Source organism: Molothrus aeneus, chromosome W (assembly GCF_037042795.1).
Source record: "Molothrus aeneus isolate 106 chromosome W, BPBGC_Maene_1.0, whole genome shotgun sequence".
NCBI lineage: Eukaryota > Metazoa > Chordata > Aves > Passeriformes > Icteridae > Molothrus > Molothrus aeneus.
In genome coordinates this window covers 8,734,239-8,750,512 of record NC_089679.1, presented here as the reverse complement: position 1 = coordinate 8,750,512, position 16,274 = coordinate 8,734,239, and positions in this window count along the sequence as shown.

The window sequence follows — 16,274 nt, the reverse complement described above, 5'->3', positions numbered from 1 at the left end:
ATTTAGGATATAAACACATGAATGAGTGATCCAAAGACCTTTTTAAAAAAGATAAGCATAGATTTTACATCAATGGAATCCACATTTGATAGTAAATAGATGTCATATAGAGTTCTAGATCAGCATGTACACTTCATTCCTACCAGGTGCATGCTTACATAGCTGTAGAAAAAATCGTTAAATGTCTGGAGTACAAATCAGCTCTGCTATCCCGCATAGAGATGCCTCATCTTTTAACTTGTTAATGCAGTAATAGTAATAAACAGGTAAAGACAATTTGATCAAAAACAACCACCACAACTTGATTTAAGCTTGTCTATTTTACTTAAGTTCTGCTGGGTCTAGTTAGCTCCTAGAGTTGTCAGTGTTGATGATATGCAAACCATTCACTTTTAAGTTCACATTCAGTTTGGAACGTAAATAATGACCTCTCCTTTTGACAGCTTGTCCCTGCTTAAAATGGTTAGCTAGACCTCTTCTTCTTCACTATAATAATTTCAGTTAAGACATATAATAGGATGAGTTTTAAGAAATTTTGTAGCTATTTTCAGATTACTAATATAGACAAAATTGAGCTTCTCTACAATAATGTCCTGGTTTAAATGACAGGCGGCTGCTAAGGAAGGCAGGAAGCTTCCTGGAATAAAAAGATGATTACCCTCTCCCTCCAAATTATTAAAACTTTAAAATTACAGAGCTGTCAGGCAAAGCTATGGGGAAAGGAATAACAGTTCCTTACTAGAAAAAAAAATATATAACAAGACAGACAAACAATAAAAACTGTAACAACACAAAACAAAAAACCCAATAACAGCCTTTTCCTGCCCATCATGCAATTTTCCCTTTGGTGTCTGTCTTGGTTTAGGGCAAATTTGGGAGAAAACCTCCAAAGGGGCTCCTATAGAAGGCAAATTCAAGTGGCCCCTCCCCCAACTGGTTCAGGAAAATATTTCATTGGAGTAAAGTGGAAAAAACCTGTTTATTTAACAGGCAAAGTGTTCAATAGCACAAAAAATGAAAAATATTAAAGAATAAAACTTCTTGCCAATCTGAAGAGATGACAAACTCAGAAAGTCCTTCTTGTGGGCTGTAGCTTGGCTCACCCAGTCTGTTATCACTCCCTCCGGCGCTGGAAATGCCACAGCCCAGGCCAGGCTCAGTGGGCCACAGGTGCAAGCTGCTGGTGCTCTTCTTGGTTTTCAGTCCAGAGCAGGTTTAAACAGTTCCAAGAAAAAGAAAAAACACAGTCTGGGGAACTTCTCTGCCTCAGCTAGCTAAAACTAACTAAAAAGCAAAGGAGAGCTCTCTCTCTCGCCATCTATGCTGCAGACAACACAGTCCAGGAGAAGGAATGTGGAGGAGTGAATGCAGTTTCTGATAACAATCTCCGCACTTCTTCTCTCCCTCACTTCGCTCTTGGAAGTAGCCTTAAAGGTGCAAAACTTATTTCTGGGCTAAACAGATGAATGGGGATACAAGCATCATAAACTCACCTCAGGACATTCCATCCCTTATCCCCATATTGTCAGCTTACTACCAAAACTAATATATATTCTAACTCTACAAACACACTATAAATAGTAATTGCAGGGCACCCCCGTCACGGGAATGATTGGCATCTGACTCCAAGGTTTCAGAATGCTGAACACTATTAAAACTATACTATATTACAACTATATTAAAGAGAGATACTATACTATACTATACTATATCATACTTACTACTAACTAACTAGCAAACCTGTGACTCTCTGCCCAAGAGTCCCAACACACACACGGATCCAATTGGTCAATGAATCCAAACAACCATCACCAGAATCCAATCAAGCAATCACCTTGGGTAAACAATCTCCAGAACACATTCCACATGGGCACAAACACAGGAGCAGCAAATGAGATAAGAATTGTTTTGATCATTCTTTTATTTGCTTTTCTCATAGCTTCCCTCTATTCAGAGGGCATGTGAATACCACGACTATACATACATATATATATACAAACAGTATACAGCTATGTACAGACAATGGCAGTGACATTCAGCAAACAATGATATGTACATATGGTTCCCGCCCAACAATCAGATATCCCTGAGGTACACATCATGTTGTTCTGTAGTAAACCCCATGGATTTAGGAAAAGCACCATGGAGAATATGAACAATAGGAATGCTGAAACAGCAAAAGAAAATTCCTGTTTCCCTGTCCTCCACCCTTAACCTATCTCTGTAACCCTATAAGGCAATGTCATGTTAACCCCTTACTATTGGTCAAGCTTGGATCCTTTCCAACCCTATAAAAGAAGCATACTGTACCCCATTAGGAGAGAAAGAAGAAGAGCAGAGACCCTTCACGGACCTCCCCAAATAAAGCCATCTCCGTGGAACAGCCTGCGCCTTCTCCTTCTCCTCTCTCTCCGTCTGCTGCAGCCTCAAGCCCGGGGTACCACTACCTAGCAAGCAAAGCTGAAATCCTAAGAGCTTGCAATCACTATAGAGCTGATAATCACCATGCTTGCTAGATGGTAGCCCCGCGGCCTTGGCATGAGCGAGCTAGCTTCGGGCACCCGGTCCCTACTCAGGGACTGAGCTCCTGAGCCCTATTGCTCTGCTTTATAATAAGGCCAAATCAGAGAGGCTTTATTATTGTTCCATCTTTCTGTATTATCCACCATGTGCAACCTGGTCCCTGAGCAAAGACAATCCCACGAATAGGTTTGTCTGCACTCGAGGCAGAATTGATCCAAACTGTCTTCCCTAACAGACTTTTGAAATGCACCACTGGGACTTTGTCTACTGTATGCAGGGGCTCAGATTGGGCAGGGCCTGCTCAGTTGGTGGAACCTCAGGTGGTAACTAACCAGGTGGCCTTTGCTAGATGCTGCTCCCAATTCTTGAAAGATCCCCCACCCAATGCTTTCAAGGTGGTTTTTAACAGTCCATTGTACCTCTCTACTTTGCCTGCAGCGGGTACATGGTAGGGGATATGGTACACCCACTCAATGCCATGTTCCCTAGCCTAGGTGTTGATAAGGCTGTTTGTGGTAGATTGTTTTTCTGTTGTAATCTTAAGGTGTTCCTTATTGTGAGTTTATAGTGGTTTGTTCCATGTACCCTGTTCGGTTTCCCCAATGGTTTTGCCCTGAAGTTATTTACTACTATTTTCCCACCCAATCTTATGTCAGTCCCCATGTCAATCTCCCTTGCACCTCCCCGATTTCCAGACCCTTCCCTGCCAATCCTGGAAATACACTCCTCTTGCCTTGTTCATCAAATGTAACCCCACCCCTTTCTCTAGAGCCTTCCGTGTCTATCACCCTTCCTTCGAAATTCTATTGGCATGCCAAGCCTGATCCCCTCCCATGTTATTCCCTATTGGTTACCTAGAATCTGATCCCCCCCCCCCCCCTACATTCCTCCCCTGCTGTTCTACTATTGGTTATCCTCCCCTAGTACCCTCCCCTGTTCTTAAGTTGCTGTTACCCTGTTGGAGCTTTGTCACTTGTCTTTGGACTTTCTTGGAGATTAAACCCTCTTGAGAACTTATACAAGTGGCCCCTCTTGTCTCCTTTGTTCTGGCTTCCTCGACTCGGGATTCCTATCAGCAGCTGTACAGAGCAGCTTTGCTGCCTCTGGGTGTTGGCCAGCCCTGCTCTACTGCCACCCAGACCAACCCAAGGGGCAGATAGGGGGCAGCCACTCTTGGCACGGGCAAGGAGGTGGGGGCTAGCCGGAGGATCACCAAGCGACTGCCCGTGTCAGCTATTCTTGAAATGAGTCCTGTTGTCTGACTCAATTCTCTCAGGGGTACCATGCCTCCATAGGACTTGCTTTTCCAGGCCTAGGATGGTGTTATGGGCTGTAGTGTGAGGCACAGGGTAGGTTTCCAACCATCCTGTGGTGGCTTCTACCATTGTGAGCACATAGTGTTTACCGTGGCGTGTCTGGGGCAGTATGATGTAGTCAATCTGCCAGGCCCCTCCATACTAATATTTGGACCACCACCCCCCATACTATAGGAGTTTCAACCACTTGGCCTGCTTGATGGCAGCACATGTCTCACAGTCATGGATAACCTGAGAAATACTGTCCATGGTTAAATCCACCCCTTGGTCTTGTGCCCACTTATAGGTAGCATCTCTACCCTGATCACCTGAGGCATCATGGGAGCATTGAGCTAGGAACAACTCTCCCTTGTGTTGCCAATCTAAATCTCTCTTTGACATGTCTATCTTTGCAGCTTGATTTACCTGCTGATTGTTTTGGTGCTCTTCATTAGCTCTACTCTTGGGGACATGGGCATCTACATGGCGGACTTCACAGATAATTTCTCTACCCTGGCAGTGTTTTCTTTCCACTCTTCAGCAGCCCAAATTGGTTTTCACCTACGCTGCCAATTATCCTTTTTCCACTTCACAGAATTCACAGAATGACTAGGTTGGAAGAGACCTTCAAGATCATCAAGTTCAAGCCATGCCCAAAAACCTCAACTAAACCATGGCACTGAGTGCCACATCCAGTCTTTTCTTAAACACATCCAGAGATGGTGACTCCACCACCTCCCCAGGCAGGCCATTCCATTACTTTGTCACTCTTTCCATAATAAACTTTTTCCTAATATCCAACCGATATTTCCCTTGACGCAGCTTGAGACTGTGTCTTCTCGTTCTGTCAGTTGGTACTTGGAGAAAGAGACCAACCCCCACCTGACTATAACCTCCTTTCAGGAAGTTGCAGAGAATGATAAGATCACCTCTGAGTCTCCTTTTCTCCAGGCTAAACAACCCCAGCTCCCTCAGTCATTCCTCATAGGGCTTGTGTTCCAAGCCGCTCACCAGCCTTGTTGCCCTCCTCTGGATGTGCTCAAGCATCTCAACATCCTTCCTAAACTGAGTGGCCCAGTACTGGACACAGTACTCAAGGTGTGGCCTCACCAGTGCCGAGTGTGGGGGAAGAATGACCTCCCTGGTCCTGATGGCCGCACTATTCCTGATACAGGCCAGGATGCTGTTGGCCTTCTTGGCCTCCAGAGCACACTGCTGGTTCATGTTCAGTCGGCTGCCAAACAGTACCTCTAGGCCCCTTTCTGCCTGGGCACTGTCCAGCCACACCATCCCCAGCCTATAACGCTGTAGGGGGTTATTGTGGCCAAAATGCAGGACTTGGCACTTGGACTTAATAAATGTCATCTTATTGGACTCTGCCCATCCATCCAACCATTCCAGGTCTCTCTGCAGAGCCCTTCTCTCCTCCAATAGATCGACACACGCTCCCAGCTTAGTGTCATCTGCAAATTTACTAATGAAAGACTCAATCCCTTCATCCATGTCATCAATAAAAATATTGAACAGAATTGGCCCCAGCACAGACTTCTGGGGGACATCACTAGTGACTGGCCGCCAGCTAGACGCAGCACGGTTCACCACCACTTTCTGGGCCAGGCCATCCAGCCAGTTCTTAACCCAGCAAAGAGTGTTCCTGTCCAAGCTGTGGGGTACCAGTTTTTCCAGGAGTATGCTGTGGGAGACAGTGTCAAAGGCCTTGCTGAAGTCCAGATAGAAAACATCCACAGCCTTTCCCCCATCCACCAGGCAGGTCACTTGGTCATAAAAAGAGGCCAGGTTGGTCAAACACGACCTACCCCTCCTAACCCGAGACTCGCTAGGTCTAATACCCTGGCCATCCTGTAAGTGCTGCGTGATGACACTCAGTATAAACTGCTCCATTACCTTACCTGGTACTGAGGTCAGGCTGATTGGCCTATAATTACTAGGATCCTCCTTCCCACCTTTTATGTGAATGGGTGTCACATTGGCCAGCTTCCAGTCATCCAGAACCTCACCAGTGAGCCAGGACTGTTGGTAAATGATGAAGATCAGCTTTGCAATCTCATCTGCAAGCTCTCTCATCACGCTGGGATAGATCCCATCTGGTCCCATAGATTTATGAACATCCAAGCATTGCAGCAGTTCTCTGACTGCCTCCTCCTGGATAACAGGGGGGACCATTCTGGTCCCTTATACCATCAACCCACCCAAGAGGACAGTTGTCCTGAGGCAAATTGTCTTCCCACTACAAACTGAGGCAAAGAAGGTGTTAAGCACCTCTGCCTTCTCCTCATCCGCAGTCACTATGTTCCCTCCCGCATCTAATAAAGAACGAAGGTTGTTCTTGCCCTTCTTTTTGATGCTAATATATTTGTAAAAACATTTTTTATTATCCTTTACAGAAGTCACCATTTTGAGTTCAAACTGAGCTTTGGCCTCCCTAATTTTTTCCTACATGCTCCAGCAACCCCCTGAAATACTTCCTGAGAAGCCTGACCCTCCTTCCAAAGATGATACATCCTCTTATTTTTCCTAACTTCCTCCAAAACCTCCTTGCCCATCCAGGCTGGACGTTTGCTGCGTCGACTTGTCTTTCAGGACACAGGGACAGTCTGTTCCTGTGCCCTCAAGATCTCTGTTTTGAAGCACGCCCATCTTTCCGTGACTCCTTTGTTTTTAAGGGCTGCTTCCCAAGGAACTCTCTGAGTAAATCTCCTAAATAGGCCAAAGTCTGCCCTCTGGAACTCCAATGTAAAAGTCTTATTGACGTTCCTTCTGATTTCACCAAATATTGAGAATGCTATAATTTCATTATCACTATGCCCCAAGCGGCCTCCAACCACCACATCTCCCACCAGCCCATCTCTATTTGCAAGCAACAGATCTAACATAGTCCCTCCCTTGGTGGGCTCGCTTATCAGCAGCGACAAAAAGTTGTCATCCACACACTCTAAAAATTTCCTGGACTACCTCTTTTCTGCTGTATTAAGTTCCCAGCAGATGTCTGGAAGGTTGAAGTCACCTACCAGAACAAGGGCTGATGAACCTGGAACATTCTCTTGCTGTTTATAGAATTAGTTGTCCACCTCTTCTTCCTGGTTGGGTGGACAATAACAGACTCCCAGTAGGATGTCAGTCTTGTTGGCCTTCCCGTTAATTCTAACCCAAAGGCATTCAACCTCATTGTCATTAGTTTAAATACCCATGGCTTCAAAAGCTTCCCTAATATAAAGTGCCACCCCCCCACCTCTTCTCCCGTTCCTGCCTATTCTGAAGAGCTTGTAGACATCCAGTGCAGTGCTCCAGCTATGTGAGTTATCCCATCAAATTTCTGTGATGGCAATTACATCACAGCTTTGCTGTTGCATGATGGCTTCCAGCTCTTCTTGTTTGTTACCCATGCTACATGCATTGGTATACATGCACCTCAGCTGGGCTACTGATTTCACCCCTAACTCAGGCTTACCACCCTTGGGCCTGCTTCCGGACAACCCAGCTGCATCCCCTACCCCCTTCAAAACTAGTTTAAAGCCCTCTCAAAATGTTCTGCCAGTACATGAGATAAAAACCTTCTGCCCTTCTGCCCTTAACAGAGAGATGGAGCTCATCCAGTTCCAGCAGGCCAGGTGCCGTTTTCCAATATGGGCACGCTATATCATGAGAGCAAGCCACTTGCTCCATAATGGCATTGGTGGCATGGTGGGTAGAGGGAGCCTTTGCTTTGAACATCCACCCCAGCACCAGTAGTCCGGGTGCCAGGAGGAGTTGTGCTTCAGTGCTGATTACCTCTGAGGCAGCCTGGACTCCTTCATAGACTGCTAAAATTTCCTTCTCTGTTGGAGTATAGTTGGCTTCAGACCCTTTGTAATTTTGACTCTAAAATCTTAGTGGTTGACCTCGAGTCTGACCAGGCACCTTCTGCCAAAGGCTCCAGGACAGACCATGGCTCCCAGTAGCACAGTAGAGCACGTTCTTCACATCTGGTTCCATCCTGACTGCGCCAAGGGCTGCCGCATGAGTGATCTTCTGCTTGATCTGGGCAAAGGCTTGCTGCTGTTCAGGGCCCCACTGAAAAGTGTTCTTGTGGGTGACCAAGTAGAGAGGGCCCACAATCTGGCTGTACTCAGGAATATACATTCTCTAAAAGCCTATGGTGCCTAGGAAGGTTTGTGTTTCCTTCTTTGTCAGTGGACACATGGCTGTGATCTTGTTTATGACATTGGTGGGAATCTGACACTGTCCATCTTGCCACTTCACTCCCAGGAACTGGATCTCTTGAACAGGTCCCTTAACTTTGATCTTCTTGATGGTGAAACTGGCTTTCAGGAAAATCTGGATAATTTTCTCTCCTTTCTCAAACACTTCTGCTGCCATGTTCCCCCATACAATGATGTCATCAATGTACTGCAGATGTTCTGGAGCCTCACCCTTTTCCAGTGCAGCCTGGATCAGTCCATTGCAGATGGTAAGACTGTGCTTCCACCCTTGGGGCAGTCAGTTGCAGGTATACTGCACGCCCCTCCAGGTGAAGGAAAACTGAGGCCTGCATTCTGCTGCCAGAAGAATGGAGAAAAATGCGTTGACAATGTCAATAGTCGCATACCACTTTGCTGCCTTGGACTCCAGCTCGTACTGGAGTTCCAGCATATCCAGCACAGCAGTGCTCAATGGTGGAGTCACTTCATTCAAGGCATGATAGTCCATAGTCAATGTCCATTCTCCTTCAGATTTATGCACAGGCCAAATGGGGCTGTTGAAGGGTGAGTGGGTTTTACTGACCGCCCCTTGGCTCGCCAGCTCAAGGATCATGTGGATGGGAATCACAGGATCTTGAGTTGTTCTGTATTGTCAGTGGTGCACTGTCAAGGTGGCAATTGGTACTCGTTGTTCTTCCACCCTCGGAAGTCCTACTGCAGATGGGTTCTCTGATAGTCCAGGCAAGGTGTTCAGCTGCTTGACACCCTTTGTCTCCACAACCACTATTCCAAATGCCCATCTGAGTCCCTTTGGGTCTTTGAAATACCTGCTTCGGAGGAAGTCTATGCCCAAAATGCATGGGGCCTCTGGGCCAGTCACAATAGGGTGTTTTTTCCACTCATTTCCAGTCAGGCTCACATCAGCTTCCACCAAAGTCAAATCCTGTGATCCCCTTGTCACGCCAGGAATAGAAACAGATTGTGCCCCCACGTCTTGATGGGATTAATGTGCACCGCGCACCAGTGTCAACCAAGGCCTCGTATTTTTGTGGTTCCGATGTGCCAGGCCAACAAATCCACACAGTCCAGAAAACACAGTTTTCCCTAGCCTCTACCTGACTAGAGGCAGGGCTTCTCTAAGCTTGGTTATCCTTCTTTCCCTGGGCATATGTCTTGGATGTTCTTTCAAGGGGATCAGACATATCATCATCATACCTGGCAGTTCGGCTACGGGCTGCTGGAGCTGCATTCTTCTTGGCGGAACTTCCTCTCTGAGTATTGCTGTCTTTCAATTCAAGCACCCATTGTGCCAGAGCAGTAGATTTTCCATCCCATCTCCTCATGTTTCGTCCACAATCATGCAGGAAGAACCACAGCTCAGCTTGTGGGGTGTACCTTCTCTCCCTATCTGGGGGATGTCTGCCTTTGGTACCAGAACTTCTGATCTGCATTGCTGAGATTTGGAGAAGGTCCTCTTTAATCTCCTCCCTGAGTTTCTTGTTTCTCCTCTGTCTTGTCCTCTAATTTCTGCAGATGTGTTTCCAAAGCTGTGATTCTGGCATGTGTTGGGCTGTGCACAGCATCTGCATATGCTTGAAGCTTCTTTGCTGTATCAAGCATGATCTCCTCCCTGTCATCCTGCCTCATTATTGCTAAAGCAGAAGCGTGTTCTTGTGGCCCAAGTCGTACAAGTTTTCGCCACATCACGGACATGGTACCAAGTCTGGATACCTAGTGTTTAGGTCAATTGAGAAGACAATCTCTGCTACTGCCATTTCTCTCAAGCTTTGAATTCTTTGTTCTATGGTCTTCCACTGGGTTTGCTGCATATAGAGATCATCTTCACACAGATATCTTTGTGCCACATTTCCCAGGACCTGTGCCCAGAGACTGTGAGGGCTAGCCCCCTTCATCATTCCTTGGTCGATAACCAGATCATGTGACAGGGATCCCAAATGCTTTGCTTCAGTACAGTCCAGAATTGTAGCCTCGCCTGATGGACTAACCAACTAATTATAGATTCATCAGGTCATCAAGTGTAATCCTTTCTTAGGTCATGAAGGTCCTTCAGGGAAAAGGACTCAATAGTGACTTGTGATTTTGTGTCAGTAATTGGCTTTGAGGGTCCTTCCCCCGGATCATCATCATTGTCCACTGTCCAATCGGTTTTGGCTGTGTGTTTCCCGCCTCTCATGGTAGAAGCGATAGCCATTGGTTGAGGTTCACTGTCTGGTTTAGCTGCAGGCTCAGGCTCACTGTCTGGTTTAGCTACTGGCTCAGGCTCACTGTCTGGTTTAGCTACTGGCTTGGGTTACTGTCTGATTTAGCTACAACCTGAGTAGCTGGGATTTTGGCTGCAGCCTGAGTGACTGGGGTAGCTGCTGATTGATCTCCCTGCCCCCCTGCCTCTATCTTCTGCCCTACAGTATCTAGCAGCGTGTGATAAGCATAGACCAGGGCCCAGCTTATTGCAATGATTTTTTTTCTCCTTAGAGTCAACATGGCAGTTCTCTTCCAGGTATTTTCCCACCTCGTCTGGGTTCTGAATTTGTTGATGTGAAAAGTCCCAGGCTGGGGGATCAGAAAATTCCTTCAGGGTTCGACCCATTCTCTCCCATTCTCCACACCACTCAGGATTTTCCATGCCTGGGTTTACTCCTGGGTCAGGGGTCTCATCAGCTCCTCTGGACATCTCAGCCCTCATTCTAGACAAGCTGCAGACTATCTAAAAGAAGCTTACCAGATTAAATACCAAAATGGGGATACAAGAATCATAAAGTCACCCCAGGACAGTGTTGTTACAATCACAACCAGCAGGGGGTGCTTTTGGCTCACGTTGAGGCAGATATGATGCAGTGACTGCCCTGTGGCTGCAGGGGCGCACCGATGCAAGATCAGGACCTCCCGATGGTGATGGCGGGTCATATGAGAGAGAAAAAAGGTTGACTCTCACAGCCCCCATGGGAGTGGTGATCGGTCTTCAGCACTGCTAACAGCAGCTGGTACATGCTGGGAAGGGAGGAAGGGTTTTATCAATGTCTCACTACCGTGCAGAGAAGAGGTCCAATGGGCAGCCCTCCAGGTGGTGGCTCTGGGGGAGGAGGGGGGAAGGGATGATGCCCCCAGTCACCCAGATGGACTGCGTTGGTCTCTTGGTGCTACTCTCTTGTAAGAAATGGGCCCAAAAGCCGGCAGCAGTCAGGGCTCCACCGCAGTGTTGAAAAAAAATCCCTGTGCATGAGAGGTCCAAGGCGAAGAAGCCCCACACTAGCGGTCTTTGTTCCCGACCAGGCCTGGCAAAGGCTGCCCTACCCCCAGCTAAGAAACTGCTGAAACCACCCTGCTTCCCCTCAGGCCTCACTCCCAAACTTTTGTTTCTCTGGCTGGGCCATTTACCATGGTATGTGGGAGTGGCCATTTCTTTTGTTTCCTAATTACCTCTACTTGTGTTCCTGGCAACTCCTCCCCCCCCCCCCCCCCCATCTTTCTTTCGGGTAGCAGATAGAAGAACAAAATTCCCTGAGAAAAAGAAGAAAAAAGAAAAAAACACCTAACCCCAAACAAATAACTGTCTTCCTGAACTGCCCCTCTAACCCTGAGAGAACCCTTTTGCTTCACATAAAGACTATCATGTTTTAAAGCATCTCTACACTTATCCATTTTTTACGATTTTTCTCAGTCCACCAAATATTTATTTTCTTCCTATTTTATTGTCCCTTTAATGGTTTTTGTGAAAAACACATTCCCTCTCCTGTAAAAATTTAATAAAGGACAATAGGAGACAAGGACCATAGAACAAAGGTTATTAAGGCTGGGTGCATCTTGGCACTGAGCCAAGACCACACTGTTATCTTCGGGGATACCCCTTAAACACCTTTTCCATTACATCAGCCTGTTGCATATTCATAGACCCTTATGCATATCCATAAACTAGTTTACATATTCCAGGAACTGTTTTACATGGCCCCTCCTTGGGTCAGCCTTTTTAGAACATGCGTGTTTCTTGGCTGTGGTTTTGGCTCCTTCTCTTTATCATTTCCACTTTGGGCCTTGGTCCATACTTTCTTCAGACGGTGAGTGGTGATAGTTGGCATATATGTAGCAGGTGTCCTCATCCTATGTTCAGTGGATGTTATCCCATCCAAGCAGGCATTTTAACACGAGCATGGCTATTTCACTATTATGTCTAAACTTAATTAACAACAGAAATAAAAACTATATCTTTATAACAAAGTTACTTTAACATCACACATATAAAATCCATTTTAATATTTGCAAAGCCAATATAATACGTATCTATAACAGTTTTTAATTTTAAAGGAGTTTTATTTCCACTTTCTGAACACTGTTGGTTGAGTAGAATATTTCATAGAGTCATAAAACAGCCCAGGTTGGAAGGAACCTTGCAAGATCATCTGATCCAACCTGATGTGGGAAAGGGGATCTAGATGAGATTATGTAATGTCCTGTCCAATCACATCTTGAAAACCTCCAGTGATGGAAGACTGCCACATCCATGGGGAGGTTGTTTCAGTGAGTGATTGTTCTCAGTGTAAAAAATTTCTTTCCAAAATTGAGATGAAACTTCTCCTGGTACAACTTGAACTCGTCCCTTGTCTTCTCCACGCAGCTCCTTGTGAAGACACAGCCTCTGTCCTCTTTGTGGGTGCTCTTTAAGTACTGGAACATTGTGATGAGGTCCCTTCTGAGCCTTCTCCAGGGGGAAAAGACCTAACTACTTCAATCTTTCTTCATAGGGCAGGTTTTCCAGCCATTTGATTATCATCGTTGCCTTCCTTTGGACCTATTCCTGTCTTTCCACATCTTTTTTGCTGGCTTTTCCCAATCACCTGTTCCATTTGTATTGTAATAGTTTCCAGGAGGACTTGTTCCACTACTTTCCCAGGCACTGAAGTAAGAAAATGGGCCTGTAAATAACTTGGTCCTCCTTTGGACCTTATTTTTAAAGGAGTAAGAAGTACTGAAATGGAACCTATTGCATTTGGAGTCTTGAATCACAGAATCATTGTAGTAGGGCATCTCGTCCCCCCACAAGAGTTTATCTGTTGCTTGTTAACCGGTCAGATAACTCAAAGAGGACAAGCTCTCTTGTAGTGAGATACTCTGGCGCCATGGGGTTAACAGTGGTCTGGCATGTCCCAATTGCCAAGAAACATCTTACTGCGGAAGTGAGATCTGTTAAGATAAGTTGGATTTCTAACTGACAGATACTCATTTTACAAACTATAATACCCACAACAAACTTTCACAAAGCAGAAAGTTTCTATACATTTTCCTGGAAATGTGTGGACTTTCTACCGTAAGTAGGGACACCTGCTCTGCAGTTACTTCCCTGGAGGTTAAGTGAAAGGAATCTGTTCACATTATTGTCATTTTGGTGGTAAGTTACATTTGACTCCTAATCAAGATTATTTATTTTGCAAGCTTTAGTATGGGTACTGTAGCAGGCCCAGAGCCTGCAAGACTTCCCTGGTGGCCAGAAGCCAAAGATAGGAAATGCCAAGACATGGTGACTGGAACCTTAGAAGCCCCTTTCTTCTGTCTTCGGACCCCTTGCTTATCTCTCTGTAAGACTATAGGTCACTTTCCTTTAACCCTTGCTATTGGACAATTCCTAAAACCCCTGAACCCCATATAAAGATCTGCTTTTGCCCAGCTCAGGCAGAAGAGCTGTCACTGGGAACCTTTGCAGAACATTCAATAAAGACGCTCCTGCGGAACCCCACACAGCCTTCTCCTCTCTCTCTCTTCGTCTGCCTGCCTAGGCGCCTAGCAAGCTGAGAGCTGAAATCACTATGAGCTGATAATCACTAAAGAGCTGATATCACTTAAGCTTGCTAAGGAGGCCTGCGGCTAAGAACTGCTTGGGAGCTCGGACAGTCTGTTCTGAGCAGGTCAGAGCTATCCGGACCCCATTGCAGCCTGCTGGGGACACCCCGAACCCCAGAAAAGGCCGCATTACTTGGCGCACCAAACTGAATACAACTCTGGAGCAGCATTTCTTCTTGAAATCGTTACTGCCTTCGGACCGCTAAGACCCCCGAAGAAAAGCCTTATGTTATAGCAGGACTCTTCTGCAGGGGTGTCAACCGACCCTCAGAGCTGACATCTGGATGAGCGTTCGAGGAGACTGACACAGGCAAGACCACCTCCAGCAGACCCTTGACCCACACCCGGCTGAAGACGTGTAAGTTTTAAAACAGCCTCTTACTGCGTGCAATTTTCCTCGGGTCCTTTTTTGGTTTTTTTTTTTCCTTTTTTTTCTCTTTTTTGTCTGCTTGGCAGGGAACGGGGAAAAATGGGATCGAAACTTAGTACATTGAAACTATTCCAGAACGAGAGAGATTTATATTTACTAATCCTAGAAATCCTATCTTCTAACAACTTTTCCCTTTCTAAAGGTAATCTTTCAAAAACTAACCTGAAAAAATTTATAAAATGGATTCTTTCTCAGTTTCCAGATACTAACACACACACCATTTCTAAAGATTCCTTTTGGGACATAGTTGGGACCATGATATATTCCCTCCAAACTAACCAAGATTTTTCTGTAACTCGGTTTATTCCTATGTTCCACATTATAACTAAAGCTGTAGAAAAAGCCAACACAGATAGCTCAAATTCTCTGCAGCCTCCCCCACCAGGGACAGACAACCTCCCTTCAAATGCTAATCACGCTGATAACAATCTTCCCTTGTCGATCCTGGAATTCAGCCCTCCGGCTCCGGGTCCTACTGCTGCCTGTGCTGCTGTTCTACCCTCTGCCTCTCTCCCTGAGACGGAGCTCGCACCGCTCCCCCCTGACCCCTCCGCGCCCACGGGGTTTGCGCGGTCCACCTGTCCCCCGCCCCCCCTCTCGGACATGGCAAGCACGAATTCTGTGGCATCCTGTGTGTTATCTGCGAGTGCAACTGTGCCTGTTTCCGTCGGGTCGGCCCCCCCACCCTACCTGCCACTTCTCCTATCCCTACCGCGGCCCCCCCGCTGCGGCTCCCCCCGCTGTGGCTCCCCCCACCCCTGCCGCAGCTCCCCCCATCCCGGTCCATCCCCCCCCGCCGCCAATCCCTCAATCCCAACCCTCACCCCTGCTGCTGCCCCCCTCCTCCACCCCCGCGTTTATCCCTACCCCCATCCCTTTCTGCCTGCCTGCCACAGCAGGAGGTCTCCCTGAGTGCCGGCACATCACAGCCCCAGCACACCACGCTGTACCCGCGTCAGCCTATGCCGATCCCACTGCCTCCTCTTCCCCGCTTCTCCCTTACCCCCACCCCCAGGCTTTCCAGCACACACCCACCCTCAGTGTCACCTGAATGGAACCTCAGAGACCCCCCCACAGAACCACCCCACTTCCCCACGCGTTCAATCCTGTGCATGCTGTGCCACTCGTGGTGCTGCTATTCCAGCTCCACTGCTGCCTCCCTCTGGCCAAGCTCTGCCATGTGCTTCCTCACATTCCCTTCAGCCCCCTAAACCCCTGCCAAATGTCGCTCCAACACGCCGTAAAAGCATAGGGCACTGACTGCTCTATCTCACTCCTTCTCTGAGGACAGCAGTGACAGTGACTCTCATTCTGATACAGAGGACATTGATCCATGAGCTTTAATTAAGATAGAACCAACCAAGGCGGGAGACTGGCAGATGGCACAAAAAATTAATGCCTTCCCAGTAGATTATAAAAAGGGAAAAAGAGGTTGGGCCACTACTAGAAAGACGAGGGAACCTAACTCAAATAAGGAACGCATACAACTAAGAAATATAGCCAAAGAACATGGCAGAAGTTCACATATTTTAGAAATTTCCTAGAAGCTATGTTCTCAGCACATGTTTTAGTACCCCACGATATTAAAAATATTGCCCACTGCCTTCTTTCCCCAGCAGAATATATGTTATGGGAAAGGCATTGGAAAAGACAATTAAAAACATTATCAGACTCATATTCTACAAATGCAGATAGGCCAGATTTTACAGTCGAACAGCTGGCTGGGGAAGGGATTTACAGAAACCCTGTGACCAAGCTGACACCTTACCTAAGGAAGCATTACAAGGTGTGGCACTTGCAGCAAAAACCTCCTTACTTCTTACCTGAGATGACTCTATCCCTACCCTACACTTTTCTAATATTAAACAAGGTATAAATGAAAGCTTTATAAAATTTGTGGACAGAATTAAAGATGCTCTGGAAAAACAGATAGAGAGCACAGAGGCAAGGAAAGAAAGAACTGTGGTGTAAGCTTGC